The sequence below is a fragment of the Balaenoptera ricei genome, chromosome 10, assembly GCF_028023285.1.
Source record: "Balaenoptera ricei isolate mBalRic1 chromosome 10, mBalRic1.hap2, whole genome shotgun sequence".
NCBI lineage: Eukaryota > Metazoa > Chordata > Mammalia > Artiodactyla > Balaenopteridae > Balaenoptera > Balaenoptera ricei.
Window position 1 is genome coordinate 91,048,425 of NC_082648.1, and position 24,625 is coordinate 91,073,049.

Genomic DNA, 24,625 nt, shown 5'->3' on the forward strand with positions numbered 1-24,625 from the left:
CCTCCAGTATGTATGAGATCTGCACTGGCAATTCCTGGAGGGATCACAAGCTGTATTTATGGTAAAAAGAAAGTATATAGTGTTGATGTGATATGAAACCAGGATGTGGTGCCCCCCAGGTCCTGGTTGGTGAGCACTTCCTTCCCTTCTCCTTGCAATGCAATTCTTACAAAGTCCTGTTTTTAAATTCCTAGGCTCTCGTCTTTTTTCCACAGTAGAATTTCTATGGAATGTATGAATACTAGGAACAGCATTGCTACATCATAGGATATCTCAGATATTTAATTTGCATAAATAATTCCAGATTGTTCTTTAGAATGGCTGTACTTGTCTACCATCACATGAAATGTACAGGAGGGTTCCACTGTCCCCCTGTCTCCACTGAAACTTGGCATTATTCAGCTTTCTAATTTTTGCCAGATCACTGGTTGAAAAGTTATATCTCATTGTTGCTCTAACTTTAAGAAATTTTTAACTATTGTCTTAGCCTATTTGGGTTGCTATACCAGGATACCATAGGTTGGTAAACAACAGAAATTTATTTCTCACAGTTCTGGTCTGGAAGTCTGAGATCGGGGTGCCAGCATGGTGGGATTCTGGTGAGGGCCCTCTTCTGTGTTGCAGATAACCGTTTTCTCATTGGGTCCTCCTATGGTGGAGACAGCAGAAAGTTCTCTGAGGTCCCTTTTATAAGGGCACTAATCCCATTCATGAGGGTTCTACCCTCATGACCTAATTACCTCTCACAAGGTCTCACCTCTTAATGTCATCACACTGGGGATTAAGATTTCAACATGTGAATTTTAGGGAGGACACATTCAGTTCATAACAATTACTAATGATTTTGAGCAGCTCAAATCTAATTTTTTTCAAATTGAAATAGCTATAATCAGCTCCAGATCCTATCAGCCAGCCCACCTTTTCCTACAGTTGTCTGCAAGTACAGCTTGAGAGACCAGGGATCAGTCTGCTGATATCTAGATTCACTGTGACACTGAATAGTGCAGATATCCATGATGCTACAGCATTTGCCATTTCTCTTTATCCTCATCTCTTGGGGACTTCATCTCCTGCCTTCTTGCACCCTAGTTCCCTGCTCTCCAGCTGCACTGGTCATGAACATGCAAAGCCATTCCCACACCTAGGGGACTTTGGCTCCCACTGTTCCCTCTGCCAGGACCACTGACATTCTCAAGATGTGTTCCTTCCCTCCCCTGAGTTTCTGTTCAAACATCATCTCATCAGTGATATCTTCTCTGTCCTTTGTAACCAAAGTAGCTCTTTGCCCACCTTCTTCCCTTAAGTTTTCTTCTTCTTTTTTTTTTTTTAACATCTTTATTGGAGTATAATTGCTTTACAATGGTGTGTTGGTTTCTGCTGTATAACAAAGTGAGTCAGCTATACATATACATATATCCCCATATCTCCTCCCTCTTACATTGTTTTCTTCTTAACAATCCCTACTAACTGGCATTCCCACTGCCTGTTATTTACTAGTCTGTTTGTTTAGTGTCTGTTTCTTATGCCACAATAGCAAAGACTGTATCACTTCTATATCCAAAGTGCCTGGAAGGGTGGCTGGCATATAGTAGGCACTCAATAATCACTTACTGAATTTAACAAATTCTTACTGGTTACTCCTATCTAGGCATACTGACACAACACAATTGCAAACATTTAGACATTTATTAGTTTTTGCAGGGTAGTTTTTAGATCATTAAATAAATGGGTTAATGTGGGAAGAGGCATTACAAAATGACAAAACCCACAAACAGGTGAATAAACCACAGACTGAGTGGATTTCATAGAGAGATTCAATTAGCTCTCCCAGGGTCTCTGGTGCCTTCCCCAACCAACCAAAGCAATACATTTCCAGATCGGGCTTTGAAAAAAAATCTAAGTTTCTCCTAAATGTGAGATTATTTCCTAGAGTTCATATAGCACAAATTACTTTGGCTGTCTTGTATCAGTGATACAAGTTTAGTTACAAGTGATGTTTTTAGCTTGAAATTTTAGTCCAAAACAATGACAAATAATAAAAGCACCTTGTCACAGTTGCACAAATCCTTTCTAAATAACTTAACTCCACTTGCTTTCTCTGAAACTTGGGGGAAAGAAGGTGATTAGGAAACATTAGGGCTAGAATTCAGCCACAGCCATGTCTTTCTTTAAAAAAAAAAAAGAAAAAAAAAGTCAGTTGGAGTGCCAGTTGTATAGTGCTGTCCATTGTTTAGAAAAAAAAAAGTTTTAACCCCAGGGTGGAAAAACTAACATTGTCACTAGGATATGAAGAAACCATGGTGAAGAACTAGCCACAGTGAGGCCCCACAGAATGGCCGGCGGCATCTGCTCCGAGGGCCTTTATCAGCAGGCTTGTATGTTCTATTCAAGACTCTCAGAACGATTGTTGGCATGATGTAGACAAATTGACGCAAATTAGTTTAGCACGGGCTATGCAAAGTTTAAGCTTGTTGAGCAACACACGTGGACCACATAGCAGCAGCTCCCAACGCTATGCAAAAGGTGTTGGATGCAAAGTACTAACTACTCAGACTTTCCTCTTCCAGATTGGAAGCAGAATTTGCAAATCATTGGTGGAGGGATTTGGGGGAGTCAGGAAGCTGGCAACAGGGGCTGGAGCCCCTACACTGACCCTGAAGGCCAGTAAGGGCTGTGAAAAATATCTCCTGAAAGGGCTGCTTTCCACGTCTAAAACCGATTGCCTGTTATTTCATGGCCACAAATCCTCAAAGGATTGACCCCCAAAGATTAAGGGGATTCCGCCACTTTGCTCTTTACTTTGGTTCAAATATCTCAAGACAATTCCTTTAAGGTTGGTGTCACACAGACCACCTAGAGAGGCCTTCTAATTGTATTTACAGTAATTTAATTACATCAGGGAGAGCTTCAGAAGGCAGGATTTACCAAGATCGATACTATAGGTGTCGCTGGCAGTTTTAATCTGTTAAATCAACAGAGAAATGGTAAAAATAAAGCCACTCCAGAGTTTAGAAACCACTTCATGAACTTTCTTTTTCTTTTCTTTTTTTCCAGCAAGATTGAGAAGGTGAAGGAGACATTTTCCTGGGGTCCACAGCTTTACCACTTTTGTTCATATTATTTTATACTCCATGCACACATTATATCCATCTGATCACACACACACACACAGTCTGGATATTACAAATGTGCCACAGCCAAGTGTGTGTGTGTGTGTGTGTGTGTGTGTGTGTGTGTGTGTTTAATTAAATATATCTCTGGATAGTTATTCAAGAACTTGCCAGCAGCAGGGTTTCTGGGGAAGACACCTGTGGGAATATGGGGTTCAGGTGGGAGGCAGACTTACTTTTAATCTCATTTCTATTTGTTTGTACTGCTACTTAAAACAATTTTTTTACACCAGATATTTTAAATAGTTTTCAAATGAATCCATAAGGAAATTTTTCCTACAAATATTAAATCACAAAATTCAGCAATCTGTATACAATTTAGATTGTTTGGCTATCTACCCAGCCTTGGTCAGTGTCTTTCCCTGGGGCTTTAGCTTTCCTACCTGTAAAATGGCAGGGAATGAACCAGCTACCCCTGAAAGCCCCTTCCACTCTGTGAGATTTATTGACCAGAATCTAAAGACAGCGTGTGCTTCTACTGCCATCTAGCAGTCCAACTGGGACTGTGTGGGTCCAGCTTTTCCTGGGCATTTAAAAAGAAGTCCAGGGGCATTATTCAACACGCAAACGGGACTTCCCGGGCAGCGTAGTTGTTAAGAATCCACCTGCCAATGCAGGGGACACGGGTTCGAGCCCTGGTCCAGGAAGATCCCACATGCCGTGGAGCAACTAAGCCTGTGCACCACAACTACTGAGCCTGAGCTCTAGAGCCACGAGCCACAACTACTGAGCCCGAGCACCACAACTACTGAAGCCTGCGTGCCTAGAGCCCGTGCTCCACAACAAGAGAAGCCACCGCAATGAGAAGCCTGTGCACTGCAACGAAGAGTAGCCCCCGCTCACTGCAACTAAAGAAATCCCGTGCACAGCAACAAAGACCCAACTCAGCCAAAAATAAACAAACAAACAAACAAACAAACACACAAAAAAAACATGCAAAGACTTTGTTGGATATGCAGATATCCTGCCGTCCCTAAGTGCTTTCTGGAGCAGCAGAGATTATAAATATATAAATAATCCTTAGATATTAAAAAAATAGTTCTCCATCAAAAAACTGTTAGAACTAATAAATTTATTCAGTAAAGTTGCAGTATATAAAATCAATACACAAAAATCAGTTGTTTTTCTTTACACTAATAAGAAACTATCAGAAAGAGGAATTAAGAAAATAATCCCATTTACAATTGCATCATAAAGAATAAGACACCTAGGAATAAATTTAACCAAGGAGGTGAAAGACCTGTATATTGCAAACTACAACACCTTAATGAAAGAAATTGAGAAGACACAAATAGGTGGAAAGACTACATGCTCATGGACTGCAATAATTAATATTGTTAAAATGTCCACACTACTCAAACCAATCTACAGATTCAATGCAATTCCTATCAAAATTCCAATGGTATTTTTCACAGAAATAGAACAAACAATCCTAAAATTTGTATGGAACCATGAAAGACCCCAAATAACCAAAGCAATCTTGAGAAAGAACAAAGCTGGAGGCATCAGGCTCCCTGATTTCAAACTATATAACAAAGCTGTAGTAATTAAAACAGTATGGTATTGGCATAAGAAGAGACACATAGATCAATGGAACAGAAAAGAAAGCCCAGAAAAAAACCCAAGCATATATGGTAAATTAATTTACAACAGAGGAGCTAAGAATATATAATGGAGAAAGGAGAGTCTCTTCAATAAATGTGTTGGGAAAACTGGACAGCCACATGCAGAAGAATAAAACCAAATCACTATCTTACATTGTGCACAAAAAATTAACTCAAAATGGATTAAAGACTTAAATGTAAGACCTGAAACCATAAAACTCCTAGAAGAAAACACAGGCGGTAAACTCCTTGACATAGGTCTTGGCAATAATTTTTTGAATATGATACCAAAAGCAAAGAAAACAAAAGCGAAAATAAACAAGTGGGACTACATCAAAGTAAAAGGCTTCTGCACAACAAAAGAAAAGATCCACAAAATGAAAAGGCAGCCTACTGAATGGGAGAAAATAATTGCAAATCATATATATGATAAGGGGCTAATATCCAAAATATAAAGAACTCATACAACTTAACAGAGAAAAAAAAAAACAAAAACCCAAGCAATCTGATTTTAAAATGGGCAGAAGTATGAATAGACATTTTTCCAAAGATGACATACAGATGGCCACAGGTACATGAAAGATGCTCAACATTATTAATCATTAGGGAAATGTAAATCAAAACCACAATGAGATATCACCTCACACCTGTTAGAATAGCTATGATCAAAAACACAAGAACTAACAAGTGTTGGCAAGGGTGTGGAGAAAAGGGAACCCTTGTGCACTGTTGGTGGGAATGTAAATTGGTACAACCACCGTGGAATACAGTATGAAGTTTCCTCAAAAAACTAAAAACAGAACTAGCATACAATCCACTTCTAGGTATTTACCTGAAGAATATGAAAATACTAATTCAAAAGATATACGAACTCCCATGTTCACTGAAGCTTTATTTACAGCAGTCAATATGTGGAAACAACCGAAGTGTCCATTGATGAATGAATGGATAAAGAACTTGTGAATATATATATACACATATATATGTATAAATATATTCATAAAAAAGAATGAAATCTTGCCATCTATGATAATACAGATGGACCTCAAGGATCTTACGCTAAATGAAATAAGTCAGACAGAAACAGACAAACACCATATAATCTCTCTTATATGTAGAGTCTAAAAACAAAAAACAAATCAAGAAACCCCACCAAAAACCAAGCTTATGGATACAGAGAATAGACTGGTGGGTGTGGGGGGTGGTGGCCAGAGGTGGGGAGTGGGGGGTGGGAGAAATGAGTGAACTGGTTTTTTTGGGTTTTTTTTTAGTTTAAGTAAATTGAATAAAATTTTTAAAAAAATAGTTTTGAGCCTGTAATGTTTGACTAATGGTAAAACCCTCACTGCAATTCACTGGCCTCAAGGGCCTTTGGGGGGCATGCCCAGGCTGCTCAATGTTAACAAGTATTTGCTGGGTATCAACTATGTGTGCAGGGCAATGTGCAGATGTGTGTGTGGTGGAAAGAGGCAGAAATTTGGTGTCCTGAAGTTCAGACACTGTAGTCCTGTAAGGACAGAGACCAAGACCTTTTAGAGGTGTATTCCTTGTTAGCTTATGTACCTCCAGAAGCTAGCAAAGTACTGGCACAAACCAGGAGCTTAATAAATGCTTGTTTTCAATGGATGAATGAATGAGCTGGATTTGAATTCATGTCTTCTGCCTATGAGGGCATTTTTTTCTCTGAGCCTCCATTTCCTAGTCTGTAAAATAGAAATGATAATCATTCCCCCTTATTGTGAAGGTCCATTGATTAACAAAGGGCAATGCCTCTGTCAACTGGAAAATATTTTTTAAAGGAGGTGGGGTAAGGGAATCTCCATATTTTGAGGCTCATCAACCATTTATTTTGCATGACTAAGAAATATATTCTTTACTCCCCAAATTCATATTTCCATTTGAGAACAGAAAAAAATATTTTCTGCCATATATTCTAAGTTTATTTGACTAGCTAAAAGGAATATTGTGGAAATAGCCCAAATTCAGTGTGACGTACACATAGACTGTTCTCACCACCTCTTCCCCCAAACCCGCCCTTTTTGGCAAATGAATAGGTTGTGCTCTTTGTTTTTACTTCATCTCCAGGTTTCCATATATGTAAATTGAAGGAGTCCAATTAGATAAACTCAACAGTCTCTTCCTTTTAAAACAGATTCTAACAAGGAAAGTTGTCCAGTAAGGAACACCAAGGCAGGCCCAGTATTGTGAAGAAACCATGATATGCTGCCACCTGTTGGTGATGCATTAAATTATTTTAAATTTTAAACAAAGCTGAAGTATTAAAATATTATTAACTATAACCTAATGGATTTACACACATATTTACAGTAGAAACTCATTATAGTGCCAAGGGAAAGAGGTCTTTTCTTCCAAAGTAATAGTAACAGTCAACTCTTAAGCATTTATCACCAAGTGCTGCATGTGTTCTCCAACTTAAATCCTCACATCCACCTTAAGCCAATGTTCTTTGATGATCCCCACTTTACAGATGAGGAAACTGATAGTCATTGAGGTAATAACCTGCCCCAGGTCACATGGGTGGTAAGTAGCAGAGGCAGAACTCAAATCCAGTCCTTTCTGGCTCCAGGGTCTAAACATTAACATTAACATACGCCCCGCAGCTGGTGTATTCTTTGCTTAATTTCCGTTTCTGATTAGAAAAGTATTTAACATCTTTGTAGAAATTTTATAAATTACAAAGGCAATAAAAATAACTTGATATCTTACAAATGAAACAAAATCAATGTAACATTTTGTGCATATCTGTCAAGTATTTTTAGTGCTTGTATTGTGTACATATTTGTACTTTTATATATAACTTTTGTCAAAACAATAGATTTCCTTCCTTTTAGAATTCATTCATTTATTCAATTAAATTTAGCAAATGCTTACTTTGTGCCAGGTAGAGATACAATGGATGAGGTTAAAAAACAAAAACAGAAACAAAAACGACATGATCACCACCCTTGTGAAGCTAACAGTCTAAAAGAAACATACAAATAATCATAAAGAGATAAATACTGCAGAGGAAAATTGTTCCAGGAGAATAGGTGACAAGGGAAGCTAGTCTACACTGGGGGGACCACAAAAGGCTTCCTTGAGGAAGTGATGCTTGGAAAGGTATGGACAATTCACGTACCTCTTTCCCCTACCCCGGCAACCAACTTTCCAAGCAATTCTTGGTTTCATGGAAGGGAAAACCTGCCCTCTCCATTCTCTTCCCACTGTCAGGTAGGCCCAGGGAAGGATCGGTAAAGCCTTCCCTAAGCAGGTGAAAGACTGGGAATAAGATGTTATTCTTCTCTTACTGCAGGCACCTCGATATTTACAAGTGATTTTTGAGACCACCCCTCTCTTGGCTTTAGGAAGAGGAAAGCATCTCCCCACAACCATTGCATTTCCACTCCTACCACTGAAGGGATCTAGAGGTCTAGCCCCAACTTGAGGGGCCTCTGTCAGGGGAGAGCTAGAGTCTATAGTTTTCAGCTGAGGTCCTAGTGTCAATTCCTGGGTGACAGAAAAAGGTCTGCTTAACAATTGCACAACTGGTTCTCTATCCTAACTGTATGTTAAAATCACCAGAGATTTGGCCCTTAGCCTCAGAAATTCAGATTTAAGCAGCCTAGGGCAGTACCTGGGTCTCGGGTTTTGTTTTGCTTTGTTTTAAGCTACCAGTGTGCAAAGGAAGCTGACAATTGTCATTTTTGGTATTTCTGTAGCATTTACGACTGTTATCTGCTTCTTTCTCCCACACTCCTATAACTCTTTCTTTCCTTGGTTTCTGATGCTTCACAGCATGTTTAATATTTGATAGGACCAGTTTCCTCTCATTGTTTTCTTTTTCAGAGTTTTCTAGGGCAACTTTTCTGTAGTTTTTCGTATTAACTTCAGATTCAATTTGCCTAGACTTTAAAAAATGGTGGATATTTTTATTAGAATCAGGTTAAATGAATATATGAACAGTTTTAATCTTTTTGACGTTCAAATTGTCCTATCTTTTCCATTGAGAATCACTTTAAATTGACTTCCAATTCTTTCTAAATTAAAAAAATGGTTATAAAATATCTCAAACATACACAAAAGTGGAAGGAATAGAACACATCCCCTCATGTACACATCATCCAGCTTTAATGATTATCAACTAATGGTCAGTCTTGTATCATCTACATACCCAGGACTCCCCTACCCACAGATTACTTTTAGGTAAATCCCAGACATTATATACATTATTTAATTCATAAAAATTACAGGAGGTAATAAGTTATAAGGACTCTTTTTCCAGCTTTATTGAGATATAATTGTCATATGACATTGTGCAAGCTTAAAGTGTACAATGTGACAATTTGATACATATATGTATTGTGAAATGATTAAGGGCTTTTAAAAACATAGCCACAATATCACTATCACAACTAAAAAATTAATAACTCCTTAATATTATTAGATATCCAGTCAGTGTTCAAATTCCCCTTAGGGTCTTATAATTTTTTAAACAGTGGTTTGTCTAAAATGGGACCCAAACAAGGTCCATGACTTCATTTGGTTGATATGACTCAGTTTCTTTTTTCCCTTGCAATAAATTGACAAAATGGGTCATTTTCCCTGTACAACTTCTCACAGTTTGGATTTGTTGATCTCATCCATGTGCACTTGTTTAACATGTTTCTCTGTTCCTGTTCTTGAAAACATCTGGCAAGAACTGGAGGTTTGATCAGATTCAGGTTTGATTATGTGGCAACAATCCTCCTTCATAGGTGGAGGTGTATACTTCCATCAGCAGGCATTTAATGCTTGTTGTCTTTTTTTTTGTAATGTTACTGGCCATTAATGATCAACATTGGTAGACCCATTATTTTATTAATGGCTTGCAGAATGGTGATATTTTAATTTTTATCAATCCTTCCTTTCTTAGCCAGGATAAAGAAAGGCTTTCCTTCATCAACTATTTGGTTGTTCATATAACAAAGGCAGGTTAAATGCTTGATTTTTTTCTCCTTATTTACTAATTTTCAGGAAGATTAGTTGGCTCACTAGCAACCTCCAAAAACAACTATGAGTTTTTTGGTTTGAGTAACATAATAACCTCACGGATTTAATGGTATTTGATGTGTTCTACTCCACTGCATTTGTCATTTTATTGATGCTCAAATTGTCTCACCTTTGGTCAGTGCAAGCCTCTTCAGTCTGCCTCTTGAGTCTTTCTGACAGGACACTAGCAGTCTTTGGTAAATGTTTAATTGTATTTCTCTCTTAAACAGTCATATATTAAAGTGCACACTTTTCTCTACCTTGCTTTTTTCACTTAATGACCTATTCTAGAAATCTCTCCATACTAGTATACTGAGATCATCTTCATTCCTATTCTCAGGTACCTATGATTCCATTGTGTAGATGTACCAAAGTTTATTCAACTAGTCTCCTATTGCTGGGTATTTGGATTGCTTCCAGTCTTTTCTATTACAAAAAAAGATGATGATGGTGATGATTTTTTGGACTTGACACCAAAAGCAAAGACAACAAAAGCAAAAATGAACAAGTGGGACAACATCAAACTAAAAAGCTTCTGCAGAGCAAAAGAAAAGATCCACGAAATGAAAAGGCAGCCCACTGAAGGGGAGAAAATAATTGCAAATCATATATCTGATAACGGGTTAATATCCAAAATATTTAAAGAACACATATAACTCAACAGAAAAAAGAAACAAACAATCCAATTAAAAAACTGGCAGAGAGGGAATTCCCTGGCAGTCCAGTGGTTAGGACTCTGCGCTTTCACTGCCAAGGGCGCACGTTCAATCCCTGATCAGGGAACTAAGATTCTCCAAGCTGCGAGGTGCAGCCAAAAAAAAAAAATAGGCAGAGGATCTGAACAGACATTTTTCTGAAGAAGACAAACAAATGGCCAACAAGTACATAAAAAGGTGCTCACTAATCATCAGGGAAATGCAAATCAAAACCACAATGAGATATTACCTTACACCTGTTAGAATGGCTATCATCAAAAAGAACACAAATAACAAATGCTGGCGAGGATGGGAGAAAAAGGAACCCTTGTACACTCTTGGCGGGAATGTAAATTGTTGCAGCTACCAAGGGAAACAGCATTGAGGTTTCTCAAAAAACTAAAAATAGAGTTACCATATGATCCAGCAATTCCACTCCTGGGTACATATTCAAAAAATAGAAAATACTAATTTGAAAACATATCTACACTCCCATGTTCAGTGCAGCATTATTTATAATACCCAAGACATGGAAACAACCTAAGTGTCCATCAACAGATGAACGATAAAGAAAATGTAGTATATATACAAAATGGAATACTATTCAGCCATAAAGAAGGAAATCCTACTATTTGCAACAGCATGGATGGAACTTAAGGGCATTCTGCTTAGTGAAATAAGCCAGACAGGGAAAGACAAATATTGTATGATTTCACTTATATGTGAAATCTTAAAAAAAAAAAAACTGAACTCATAGATATTGAGAATAGATTGGTTTTTGCCAGAGGTGGGGTGGGAGAGGTAGGTGAAATGGGTGAAGGTGGTCAAAAGGTACAAATTTCCAGTTATAAGATAAATAAGTCCTGAGAATGTAATATACAGTATGGTGACTGTATTTAACAATACTGTATTGTATATTGGAAAGCTGCTAAGAGTAGATCTTAAAAGTTCTCATCACAAGAAAAAACATGTAACTATGTGTGATGATGTTAACTAAACTTATTGTGGTAATCATTTTGCAATATTATATACATATATCAAATCATTATGCTGTACACCTAAAGCTAATACAATGCTATATATCAATCAATTTAAAAATATTTGCCTTTTCTGGAAATTTCACATAAATGCAATCATATAGTACATAGTCTTTTGCATCTGGTTTCTTTCACAGGTGGACAACATTACTGAACAATGCCAAAGCATGTCACTAATCATATGTCCTAGATGCAGAGGCAAACAGGAGGTATTGATAAAGAGTTATGAGGAACAAAATACTGGAGTAAGGCTGATAAATTATGAAAATCAGGACATCAGAGTAAGCCTGATAAAGAATTATGAAAAAGATGATATCAGAGTAAGCTCTATGTAACTGCTTCTGTTTATTAAAAATTGGATCATGTGTAATAACTGTACCTTTAATTCCAGAACTGAAAATCCACTATAGCTTTATGGCCACTTTTGAGTAACTTGCATGCACTCTGGTACTTTTTTTGCTCAATAATAAATTTATCTAATTCTATATTTATGAATTGGCATGTTCCTTTGGGTCTCAATCTCTTATTTCTCCTACATAAACAGCATAATGTTTTTGATGTTCATGTATTCTGTAGCACGTATAAGCAGTTTGTTCCTTTTTACTGCTGAACAGTACCCCATTGTAAGGATATATAACCTATTCTCATTATTCCTGGTAGTTATGTTCTATAAAGTTGCTTCAAACACTGAATTAGTGAATCCTGAATTATTGGCCCTAGAGGAAATACAGGGTTAGGTTCCTGCAAAATGTCATTTTCATCAGCTAATCAATACATAACCTTGTTTTGTGTGTGTTTCTGTTTAAAGATGCCTTATTTAATATATATTGTTGATTCATTAACACTGAACTCATAGCAAACAGCACTATAATTTGTGCCTGAATGAAGCTTATCTAACACATGTATTTTCTGCATAAGGTACATTACAACCTTCTTGTGTTTAGGAACAGTAGACGGCAGGTCAGCCCTATGCTTGGATACTATTTTAAACGAAATCACCAACAAAAAGCACAAAAATGTGAAAAAGATGGCACTAAATAGACTGCAAAATAAACACTTGTGTACAGCAAAAGTGCTGAAATAAGAAGGCAGAGTGCCACTTTGTTTGACCTCAGATGGGAACGTTTGTTGGGTGACTGAAATTTTCTGCTTCTCTGCACATGTGTATGTCTGAGAACAAGGAAATCACTGTCTTGATTTAGGGTTGCAAGTTAAGTTTTAGAAAGTAGGCAAATTTGCAAATGTGGAATCCATGAATAATGAGAATTGACTGTACTATATTTTATCTATTCATCAGTTGATGGACATTGTGATTGTTTCTACATTTGGGCTATTATGAATAATGTTGCTATGAACACTTGTATACACATCTCTGTGTAGATATATATGCCTTCATTTCTCTTTAGCAGATACCTAAGAGTAGGATTGCTAGGTCATATGGTAAGTTTGTTTATATTTTTAAGAAACCACCAAACTGTTTTCTGAAGTGGCTGTACATTTTACACTCCCACCAGCAATGTCTCAGGGTCTGAGTTTCTCCATACCTTCACCAACACTTTTTATAGCCTACATTTTGATTATAGCCATTTTAGTGGGTGTGAAGTAGTATCTCACTGTGGTATTGATTTCATTTCCCTAATGACTAATGATTTGGGGCAACTTTTCATGTGCCTATTAGTCATTCATATACCTTTTATGGTGAAATGTTTATTAAAATATTTTGCTCATTTTAAAATTGGGTTGTCTTCTTATTGAGTTCTTTCTGTATTCTGGATATAAGTCCATTATCAGATACATAATTTGCAAATATTTTTTCTGGGGCTTGTCTTTTCATTTTCTTTTTTTTTTAATTTATTTTTTATTGAAGTAGTGTTGAATTACAATGTTGTGTTAATTACTGCTGTACAGCAAAGTTACTCAGTTATACATAAATATACATTCTTTTTCATATTCTTTTCCATTATGGTTTATCACACAATATTGAATATAGTTCCCTGTGCTATACAGTAGGACCTTGCTGTTTAACCATTCTATATATAGCAGTTTGCATCTGCTAATCCCAAACTCCCAATCCAACCCCCTCCCACCCCCACCCCCTTGGCAACCACCAGTCTATTCTCTATGTCCCTGATTCTGTTTCTGTTTCATAGATAGGTTCGTTTGTGTCATATTTTAGATTCCACATATAAGTGATATCATATGGCATTTGTCTTTCTCTTTCTGACTTACTTCACTTAGTATGATAATCTCTAGTTGCATCCATGTTGCTGCAAATGGCATTATTTCGTTCTTTTTTTATGGCTGAGTAGTATTCCATTGTATATATGTACCACATCTGCTTTAACCATTCATCTGTTGATAGACATTTAGGTTGTTTCTGTGTCTTGGCTATTGTATCTTTTCATTTTCTTAATGGTGTTTAATGAAGTACAAAAGTTTTAAATTTTGATTAAGTCTAGTTTTATCTTTTCTGGAATGTGATGTTGTTGTTGTAATTAAGAGCACTTTGTCTAACCCAAGGTCATGAGAATTTTCTCCTGTTTTCTTCTAGAAGTTTTAGTCTTTATCATTTACAATCCAATGATTTTAGGAGAGTATTATGTTGGCCATTATTGAGCAAATTTTCCCCTAGATTATGACATACCAGTCAAAATGCAGAATTTTAAATGTTCTTTTCAGGAACAATATTTTTTTTTAATTAATTAATTAATTTATTTATTTTATTTTTGGCTGTGTTGGGTCTTCGTTTCTGTGAGAGGGCTTTCTCTAGTTGCGGCAAGCGGGGACCACTCTTCATCGCGGTGCGCGGACCTCTCACTATCGTGGCCTCTCTTGTTGCGGAGCACAGCCTCCAGACGCGCAGGCTCAGTAGTTGTGGCTCACAGGCCTAGTTGCTCCGCGGCATGTGGGATCTTCCCAGACCAGGGCTCGAACCCGTGTCCCCTGCATTAGCAGGCAGATTCTCAACCACTGCGCCACCAGGGAAGCCCAGGAACAATATTTTTAAAAATTTTGCTTATAAATATTTGTATGTTCCATTGTTTTGCTTTTCTCTGTAGGGGACTTCAGTTAAATATTTTGCCTATCTTCTATTATTTGTCATTTTCTCTATAATCCTTTTTTGATATTTATTCTTTTATTTGTTCTCATTACTAATCACTCTGTCCCTAAGTGTGCTTTTTGGTTATGTTTAGTTTTCCTTGTGCTTTTTATAATTTAATCTTTATTTTTTGAAATGGTTTTGTTTTTTCCTTGTTTTTCCTTTGACACCTATTGTTTTATGCTTCACCCTCTCCCATCATCTAGCTGTCACCTTCTATTACCTGGCCATTTCTTTCCTGAGGTCTTTTACTTCTGCTGTGTGATTTTCCTTCTTAGATTCAATTGAAGCATTAAGTTTCAAAGTTCATGGTGGGATGCTGGATAATCTAATCATTTTCTTTAGGTCAACATTTTTCTGTTGAATTTCTTTGTCCTCAGGGACATTTTGTTGCCCCTTTCCATCATTTTCTTACAGTTTCATTGTGAGGATTTTTTAAAATTGTATTTGATTTTCTGAAAAAATCTATTAGCTATAGATTCCTAAGGAGGGTAGAGGAGGGCAACTTCTAGATTTTGCAGTACCAAACAGGTTTGTCGCAAAAGATCTCCCTAATAAAGGTACATCTGAGCAGACCTGAAGGAAGTGAAGTGGCAAGCCAGAAATCCCAAGAATTCTAGGAGAGGGAAGAGCAAGTATGAAGACCCTGAAGAAGGAGAACACCTGACATGTTTGAAGAAGAGCTGGGGGCCAATCCGGCTGGAACGGAGAGTTTAAGGGGGAAAGTATAGAAGATGAAGTCAAGGTGCAGGCAAGGGAGAAGGAATATAGTTCCAATAAGGCCTTTGTAGGAAGTGAAAGCATTTTGGCTTTTACTCTGAATAAAATGGGAAACCACTGGAATATTGCGGGCAGAGGAGCTGACAATCTGATTTAAATTCTAGAAGGATCGCTCTGACCACTCTGTTGAGCACTGACTGTAAGGGTGTAAGGGTGAGAGTAAGGAGACTGGTTAGGAGGCAACTGCAATGATTCAGGTGAGAAATGATGGAGGCCTGGACCACAGTTATAGGCAGTGGAAGTGGTGAGAAATGACTAGATTCAGAATATGCTTTGAAGGTTATAAGTAACTGGATTTCCCCAAAGATTGGATATGGGACATGAGCAAAAGTAGGAGCTCAAGATGACTCCAAGGGTTTTGAACTGAGTAACTAGAAAATGCAGTTGTCATCAACTAAGTTGGGGGAAGACTGCTGGAGGACAAGGTTTGAGGGTCAAGATCAGGAATTAGGTTTTGGAAATCAAATCTGTATGCCTGTCATACATCTTAGTGGAGACTTCCAGTAGACAACTGATTATACATATAGTCTGGAATTCAAGGGAGAGGTCTGGACTAGTTATATATTTAGAAGTAATCAGTACCTTCATAATATTTAAAGCCATAATACTAAAATTAGATGAGTAACTTTAGTTACTCAATCTAGGGAGTTACTTTCCATTAAGATGTCTGAAGCCTGAGCCCTGGGACACAAATGTTTAGTAAGTCAGAATGAGAAGGCACTGAAACATGAAATACAGATGGAACCTGAAACAGCAGTGAGGACCCAGTGGAAAGCCCAAGAACCCATTCACAGAGCAGCCTCCTCTTCTACATTGCCATGAGGTCCTGTACAGTAAGAGGATAGTCTCTTGAAAAGGGGAAAGGTGGGGAAGGCTACCCTGAAAGACTAAGTATCCCAAAAGAGGCTGAACTGACTCTAAAAAGACTCTTTATAATGGAAAGAGACTAAGTTACATTTAATGACTGGCAAATTTGTGATTTTCCCCCTGCCATCAAAGGGAATGGGAGCATTAAGGCAAGTTACAGAAAATAGGGTGCTATATGTTTTAAACATTTAAGTATAGTGTGCAAAATTTAGATTCTTCTATATTAATTTACTATGTGATCAAAGACATCCATATTCCTTAGGCCCTATGAATCTCTGACAGCCCTAGCAGATCTAATTTACTCACAGGCCTCAACAGCTTGAAGGGAGATGATGTTGTGCCTTCAACTGGCTATCACAATACAAACAGCTACCATGCACCGAGTACTTACTCTGTGGGTGAGCAGTTTAATACATTATGTTACTTGATGATCACCACAATTTTAGGAGGTGAAGACTATTATTAATCCACATTTTAGAGATCAGGGAAAAGAAGCACAGACAAGTAACCTGACCAAAGCAGCAGAGTCATGATTAAAATCCCAGTCTGGTTACAGCACCTGGACTTTGATTCACCATATCATATTGCCTAGTCACATCACTTTGAAACCCAGGTTTAATCTACTCAAGACTCCAGGAATCTTGAGGGAAGGGGGGAGGGGCATAATTAAGGTGACCCAACAGAGACCAACTGAGTCAAGAGGGTTGCAAGTCAAATCTTCCACAAGTATAGAGGCACTGACAGACATATCTTGCTCAAATTCTGTCACTCCTACAATCAGTCCTCCTAAGAAGCAAGGGGCAGTGGGACTAGTGGTCTATTTTGGGACTATTAACTAGCACAGAGGCTCTGAAAAGCTAATTAATCTCTTGGCAAATAAATGATTAGACCCCATGTAAGAATGTGCTCTCAAATCAGGGAAGGAAAGTAGGTCAAGCAGTCACTGATGACAAATTTTAGCTGGACAGTTTTAGATCTAGTAAGCGATTAATGTTGGCTCCTTTACACTTTGGTGAAAGATCTGTGGCTATTTCCCTCACATTCAATGTTAGTATAAAGGACAGATTTTAAAAGTTGCCCTAAAACAGGTTTTCCCCTCCTAGAACTCATTTGCCTTTGCACATTGTTTGATATCAGTATTTCACGTTAGGAGAAATCCACCTACCCTGGTTACAGAGGACTTGATTTAAGATGCTAGGTATCCTCAGGCTTTCTCTTCACCTAAAAAAAGAGGGATCATACCCCTTAGAACGCATACAGCATTGCCTAAATCATAGGTGGGCAATTGTTCCCAAACACAGGCCACTTGAGAGGTTCCCTTAGTGTAGTTCACACAAATCCTAGGCAAACCATATTGTGTTCTGGGGTCACATGAAAATGTTAACACAGTAAGTGTCCCATCTCATGGTAAACATACATGTTCTTTCAATCTGACTATTCCAGATGACAATAAAGACCCTATGGTTCAACTCTGGGTTCTACTTTGTATTTTTTTTTAAAGCTCCGCCTTGCCCATCTTCACTAATCCCCATTTAACTCTTTACCATTGAAAAGACTTATGCCTGGTGAACTATATCATTTTGGGTGCTTTGCCCCAAAAGGTGAAGTAGTTTAAGTTTTTTACTAGTCCCCTCCATGGGTCTAACACCTATACTAGATGTAGGTGGAAAATAGTAATCATTCTACTCTAAGAATCCAGCTCAAGACCTTATAAAAGTAGGTACTTAATAATTATTTAAAAGATAACTTCCTCCTCCCTTCCTGTCCCAGATGCTCTCTGCAGCCCATATCCATATCTATCTTTTCTACATTCAATCAGTCCTCATTTTCTGATGACTCATTTTGGCACTTACTTAATATATATTATCCTTGAATGATATATAAATGCTTGATGTGCATGTCTTTCTTAAGAGTGTAAACTCTTTAAAGGATAAGATTTATGTCATCTATCTTCTAGTGCTAGACACAGGAATGGTATATAAGAAATGCCCAGTGTTTTGCTTAGATTCTCCTGGCTACAAGAAACAAAGGCTACAGTTCCCTCAAGTAATGAGGGAGACTACTGAAAGAAAAACCAGACAAAGCCAAATAGCCCATAGGAAGAGCAGGGTCTGTAGTAGAATCAGGCTATAGGATATTTAGTATTCTACCACCATAGAAAGTAGGGCCAGGGGTAAAAACCAAATTCAAACTGGGGTACTTACGTTATTTCTCCCAGGCATACAGACTTGGGTCCCAATGATTCTAGCAGGAAAGCTGGTTTGAAGCTGATACGGTAAAGGATATGGAAAGATAATGACAGTGGGAATGAGAGAGAATTCTCAAAAGAGAAGCTAGGCGTGAGACTGAGAAAAGCTGAGGTTAGTTTCCTTGATCATGGAATGCCTACCAGTTCATGGTTATAGACGCTTATGAAGTCTCGTTGCACTTAGTGCCCTTGCCTTCAGTGAGACGTCTATACAGTCATCCCCTCAATTCCACCTCCTTTTTGACTCTAGCTGAAATGGGTTTCTCTTTCTTACAATAAAATGATCCCTTTCTATAAACCAATTACCTACTATAAAATGGTTCCTTATTAAGATCACAATACCGCATTAGTCTATTAAAGCACCCAAATTATTTCAACCCAACCATGATATTTATTAAAATTGGTTTTTACCTTTCATACTGAAGTCCCTCCTTTTAGGAACTATTGAGAAGAGAGAACATCACCTTCAGTGTACACACTGTAGCCTGCACTGTCTCTTCTGACCATGGAGGGTTAGAGGAGGGAACGCAAAAAATGCAGACTACACCCAGCTTGAGAAAATTCGAAGTCATAGGGAGAGATGAGCCAGACAAACCTTCAATGGCTGAAAGAAGAAAAGAAGACCAAACTTAGCAATTGACAGAAAGGATAAGAGAGAATCTTTCAACAATTATAGACTCTCTGTCGCAGGTCCAGGTTAGGAGACTTGGAGAGAATTGCAGAGCTGGAAACAGAACTAATGCCAAAGATGAACTTGAACTCGTGACTAAAAAACGGGGGGTAAATAAGATGCAGTTTCTTTTTTACAGTTCACTGTGGCTGAGCAGGGGGAAGAGATGCTAGGGAAGTCTGGTGGTATGGAGTCCCTGATTAGGATTATACAAATTAAAGATGGCTGTATGAAAAATATGAAAGTGCAACCGGTTGACCCCAAAGACATTCTAGATATGCAATCCCTGACCCCAAAGTTTTACTTCATCAGGAAAAAGTTACCTTGGCAGAGTCCTTAAGAAACTTCAGGAAAACAAAGACAACAGTAGCTACTGATGCTAGAAGAGTTGGTAGATAAACCAACCTGGCTCACTGAGACCGTTTAAGCAGAGAGACAGTTCTATGGCATGTCTGATGAAGTTTCGTACTCACCCAGGGAACTATGAGTGAGACTGAATTCTCTAAGTGAAACTGGAAGGTTTCCAGGTACTATGCAGTCTTCTCTAAGGGCCTCTTAGGAGCCTGGAGCACTTAAGCAGAATGAAGACGGTGGCCACAACTGCCACTAGAGAAACAGGAAATTAGAAAGTTCATCAACAACAGGCCTTCTGAGAACTGATGGGTGAGGCCCAGGATGGCTGTTTGTTTCTACTAGCCAGAGAGAACTTTGCCTGCTGTGGCAGAGATTATTATAGACTTCCAATAGTAGAACTATTAGCATGAACTGTGAAATTAATCTCAAATTAATCCACCTGTATGTCTGCTAGATCTCTAAATCACATGATAGGGGTTACAAAAATGTATTTGCACATTTTAAATCATTCTAGTTTATTCCCTCTCATCCTCATTCCCTTTCCCAAGGTCTAAAGCAGAGCAGCCATTTATGCTCTTAAAGGGCACAACTTCATGGTAATTTTAGTAATTATGACCTGAGTTTAAAGATGCACTATTTGCTCTTATGTTTTTGCCTAATTGCTCACCACTATTTACCACTATTGGTTACTTTCTGCTCTCAAATGCCCTTACCTCTACAGTATAGTACAGGAACCTCATTTGTGCAATAAACATGTTCCTGAAAAACTGTAAGCCAGAGTTTTTGAAATGCAATTTTATTTTCCCACAGTTCTGACGATCTCAGAGATGTTTTATATTCATCTGTGATTGACCATCAGCCAGCAGTGACTTTCAACTTCAGTTTTAAGTTACTCCACTATAAACCAAGGAGTTCCTCATTTGTAAAAAAAATTTCAATGTCCTGTGAACTTTGTTACTGCACAAAAAGAACAAGTTCTTTCATGATGTGGATTATCCACTAATAATTTATCTTTTCTTTTTTTAGATTTAGAATTTAATATCTGGGGAGCTACTGTTAATGTCTTCATATTCACGGTACTGGGTGGCCCTGCCTCATCCCAACTTTTTTCCCATTCAACATTTTTCTTTTTAAAGTCAGGCTTACTGAAATATAATTTACATACAACAAAACTGCTCTTTTTAGTGTACAGTTCTATGAGTTTTGAAAGATGCATACATTATGTAATCCACATCACACTTCAAGATATAGAAAAGTTCCATCACCCCCATAAAACCCGCTCAAGCCCCTTTGCAGTCAACCCCTCCCAATGCCCAGGCAACAACTGATCTGTTTTTTTCCCCTCTATAATTTTGGCTTTTCCAGAATATCATATAAATGGAAGCATCAGTATGTACTTTTGAGTTTATATCTCTCACTTAGAGTAATACATCTGAGATCATTTATGTTGTATCAGTAGTTTGCTCCTTTCATTGCTGAGTAGATTCCACTGTATATATGTACCACAATTTGTTATCCATTCACCAATTAAAGGGCACTTAGATTGTTTCCAGTTTTTGGCTATTAGAAAATGTGTGTCCAGGTTTTTTGTGAAGTTTTTATTTCTCTTGGGTAAATATCTAGGAGTGGGATTGCTGGGTCTTATGGCAAGTGTATATTTAACATTTAAAGAAACTGCTGAATTGTTTTCCCAAGTGTCTCTATCATTTTGTATTCCCACCAGTAATGTCTGGGAATTCCAGTTGCTCTACATCCTCAACAGCATTTGGAATTATTTTTATTTTAACTACGTAGTGATACTTCATTGTGTTTTGATATGCATTTCCCTCATGACTAATGACACTGAGCACCATTTCTTGTGGTCATTCAATTATGCCGATGTTTAAAAAATTAGTTTACTTGCCTCTTTTATCGAGTTGTAGTTTTTCGTATAGGCTGTATATAGTCATTTATATGTTTTGCACATATTTTATCCTAGTCTGCTGCTTCATTTTCTTGTGTCGTCCAAAGAACAGAAGTTTTTATAAATTAAAATTTTTTTTTCTTTTATGGACTGTGCTTTAGGTGTTGTAGCTAAGAAATTTTTTTTGCCTAACCAGAGAGGACAAAAATTTTCCACGTTTTCTTCTAAAAATTTTACATTTAAATTTATAATCCATTTTGAGTTATTTTGCATATGGTGCACGGTATGGGTTAACAGGTTGAAGTTCTTTTTTTTTCTTGCAAAATGACGTGCAACTATTCCAGCATCATTTGTTTCTTTTCACTATCTTTTGATAAGGTTCTATTTAGCAGAGAATCTATGCAGAATCTACAAAAAGGAAGGTAACCCTCTAGCTTTGGTGTGAAAATCCTATGGCTGGAGATGGGAGGGCAGTTTCCAATTTCTGTGGCGAGAAATGGCTAAGCAGTATGCTTTCCACTCCATATACATGCGTGGTATAAGATAGTCCAGAAAGAATTATCAATGCTCTCTAGCCAAACACCAGGAACACACCGATGGCTGAACAAGCTACGCTTACTACTCACTGCAGCAAGGGAGAACACACACTATGGGGAACCATGAGGCATCTCAATATGAGGGTGTTAGAAAGGACTTAAATATTAAGATTTGGGTTTGTTGGGTGATTTGGGGGACTTTGCTATAAACTGGATGCTGTCAGGAAGCAGGGGTAATTCTACAATTGGGTACCTTAATAAATCTTTTTTTTTTAGAGTGTTTTTTTTTTCTTTTTTTGGCTGCATTGGGTCTTCGTTGCTGCACACGGGCTTTCTCTAGTTGCGGCAAGCAGGGCTACTCTTCGTTGCGGTGTGCGGTCTTCTCATTGCAGTGGCTTCTCTTGTTGTGAAGCACAGGCTCTAGGCACGCGGGCTTCAGTAGTTGTGGCTTGTGGGCTCTAGAGTGCAGGCTCAGTAGTTGTGGCGCATGGGCTTAGTTGCGCCACAGCATGTGTGATCTTCCCGGACCAGGGCTCGAACCCGTGTCCCCTGCATTGGCAGGCGGATTCTTAACCCCTACGCCACCAAGGAAGTCCCCCTTAATAAATATTATATAGAAAAAGGGAAGACTAGAATGAGGATAAAGCTGTAATTAGTAAAGAAGTAACAGCCCCTCATATAGTCTGATATTTTCAGTTTGTGTATTTCATGTGGTGGCTTAGATAAGGTTCATGTTTTTGTCTGTGTTCAGATATGATTATGGAGTAGTCTTATTTTTGTCCTGATCCATCACAATCATGAAATGGCCTTTTCGGATGCTGATGTTCTCTGAAACAGTTTATATTCAACAGAAGATACCAAAGCCTAGCTGTGCCAGGCCAGCTCCTAGCAACAGAAAGACCTAGCTGATAGCACCAGCCCAGCTACTCGATGTCAGGGACTGCTTTTCTCTTTCTCAGAATATAGTGCTTAAGGCCCCAGAGTCAGAAAAAATTGTTTGATTCCAGGGTCTGCCTTCCACTAGCTGTGGGCCCTTGAGTAAATTATCTGACTTCTCTATGCCTCAGTTTCCTCATACGAATATGGGGATAATAATAGTACTTGCCTCATTGGATTGTTGGAGTACATGTTAGAAACTTAACGTTAAATAAGTCTTAGTTATCATTATTATATCACAGAAAAGATTGAGGATTGGGGCACAAAAAGGAAAACCAGAAATAGTCCAGGTAATGGTGCCAGTAAAGTCTGCCTAGCATTCACGCTGGAAAGGTCACATATTAAGTGGTTTCTGTGACAACAAGAAAATAGAGTTGCTTCACACCTCTTCACATGCTGGGTAAACACGACAAACCATAGATCCTGCTAACCATCCAAATCATATTTTAAAGTGACAAGATTATTTCATTTCTCCTTTAAGGTCTGGAAAACTGAAATATCTTGATAGTCTCAGAATAATGGTCTAAGTGTATTTAAGCCGCTGCTTTGAAAAATCGGTCATTATGCTGAAACCACAGACTATATTTGGTCCACTCTATTTAAGACATGGCTCAAAGGCAGCTTCTTCCAGGATGCTTTGCTAAGTTAACATGCCCTTTTCTGGGCCTTGTCAACACGTATCCTTCAGTTGCCCCTCCCTGATTATTTTGCCTTCGAAGAAACACTTTGTAAGGTTATTTACACACATGAGGGTATGTTTTGTCTTGCTAACCGAATGGTGAAGGAAGATCTCACACCTACATAGGAATTCAGTTTACAGATCCCTTGCACACCCACCATCTCCTTTGATTCTCTCGAAAAACCTATGATGGACTTCCTGTCATCTTAGTTTTACAGGTGTGGAAAGAGAGGCAGACAAAAGTTAACAGATACCTTTCATCTAGTTCAGTAGCCTTTTCGCAACTTGCTTACTCCTGGCAACCACCCGCGAGGTGGACGTCACAACCCCCGCTCTGAAGCGCAGAGCGAGATGCCTCGCCTCACAAGGGGTTTAGGTCCAGACACTATCCTCTTACCGCTACACTCTTCTCAACACCTTCCAGAACGGCGAGCACAGCCTCGGCCTAGGCGGGGAGACCTCAAGAGGCGCCGCGCCAGGCGGCAGATGGCGAGGGTGGCGCGCGAAGCCAGGTTTTCTAATTTCCAACTCACTTCTCTTTTCACTATAAACACCCACTCTCTTCAGCAAACTGCTAGCGCCTGGCGAACCCTCGGCACTGCGGTAAGCGGTGGGTGACGACGACGAACCGGAGTTCTTACTCTCAAGAAGCTCAATTCTAGGGCAGAGGAGATTTCAAATAATAATAATGGTAACAACAACAATAATAAATGAGTAATGTCTCTCAACAACAACAATAATAAGTGAGCACTGTCTCTCTTGTCACCCCTGTCACCTGGACAGTAAACAGAGGCTCGTAAAGAGCCCCAAAGGGAAGGGCGGAGAGCAGGCCCAGCTCGTCACTCCCCGGAGGGGAAGCAGGTAAGGGAATGTCGAGGCCCCGGGCGAAGAGCCGGAGAAACTGGCGACCGTCTCATCTTCCCTAGGACGAAGGTTCGGAATTCGGAGCGACCGTTACTCGCACCGGAACGTGGACTTCAGGGAGCCGCAGGCGTTACTGCCCGGGCCGCAGGGCCGC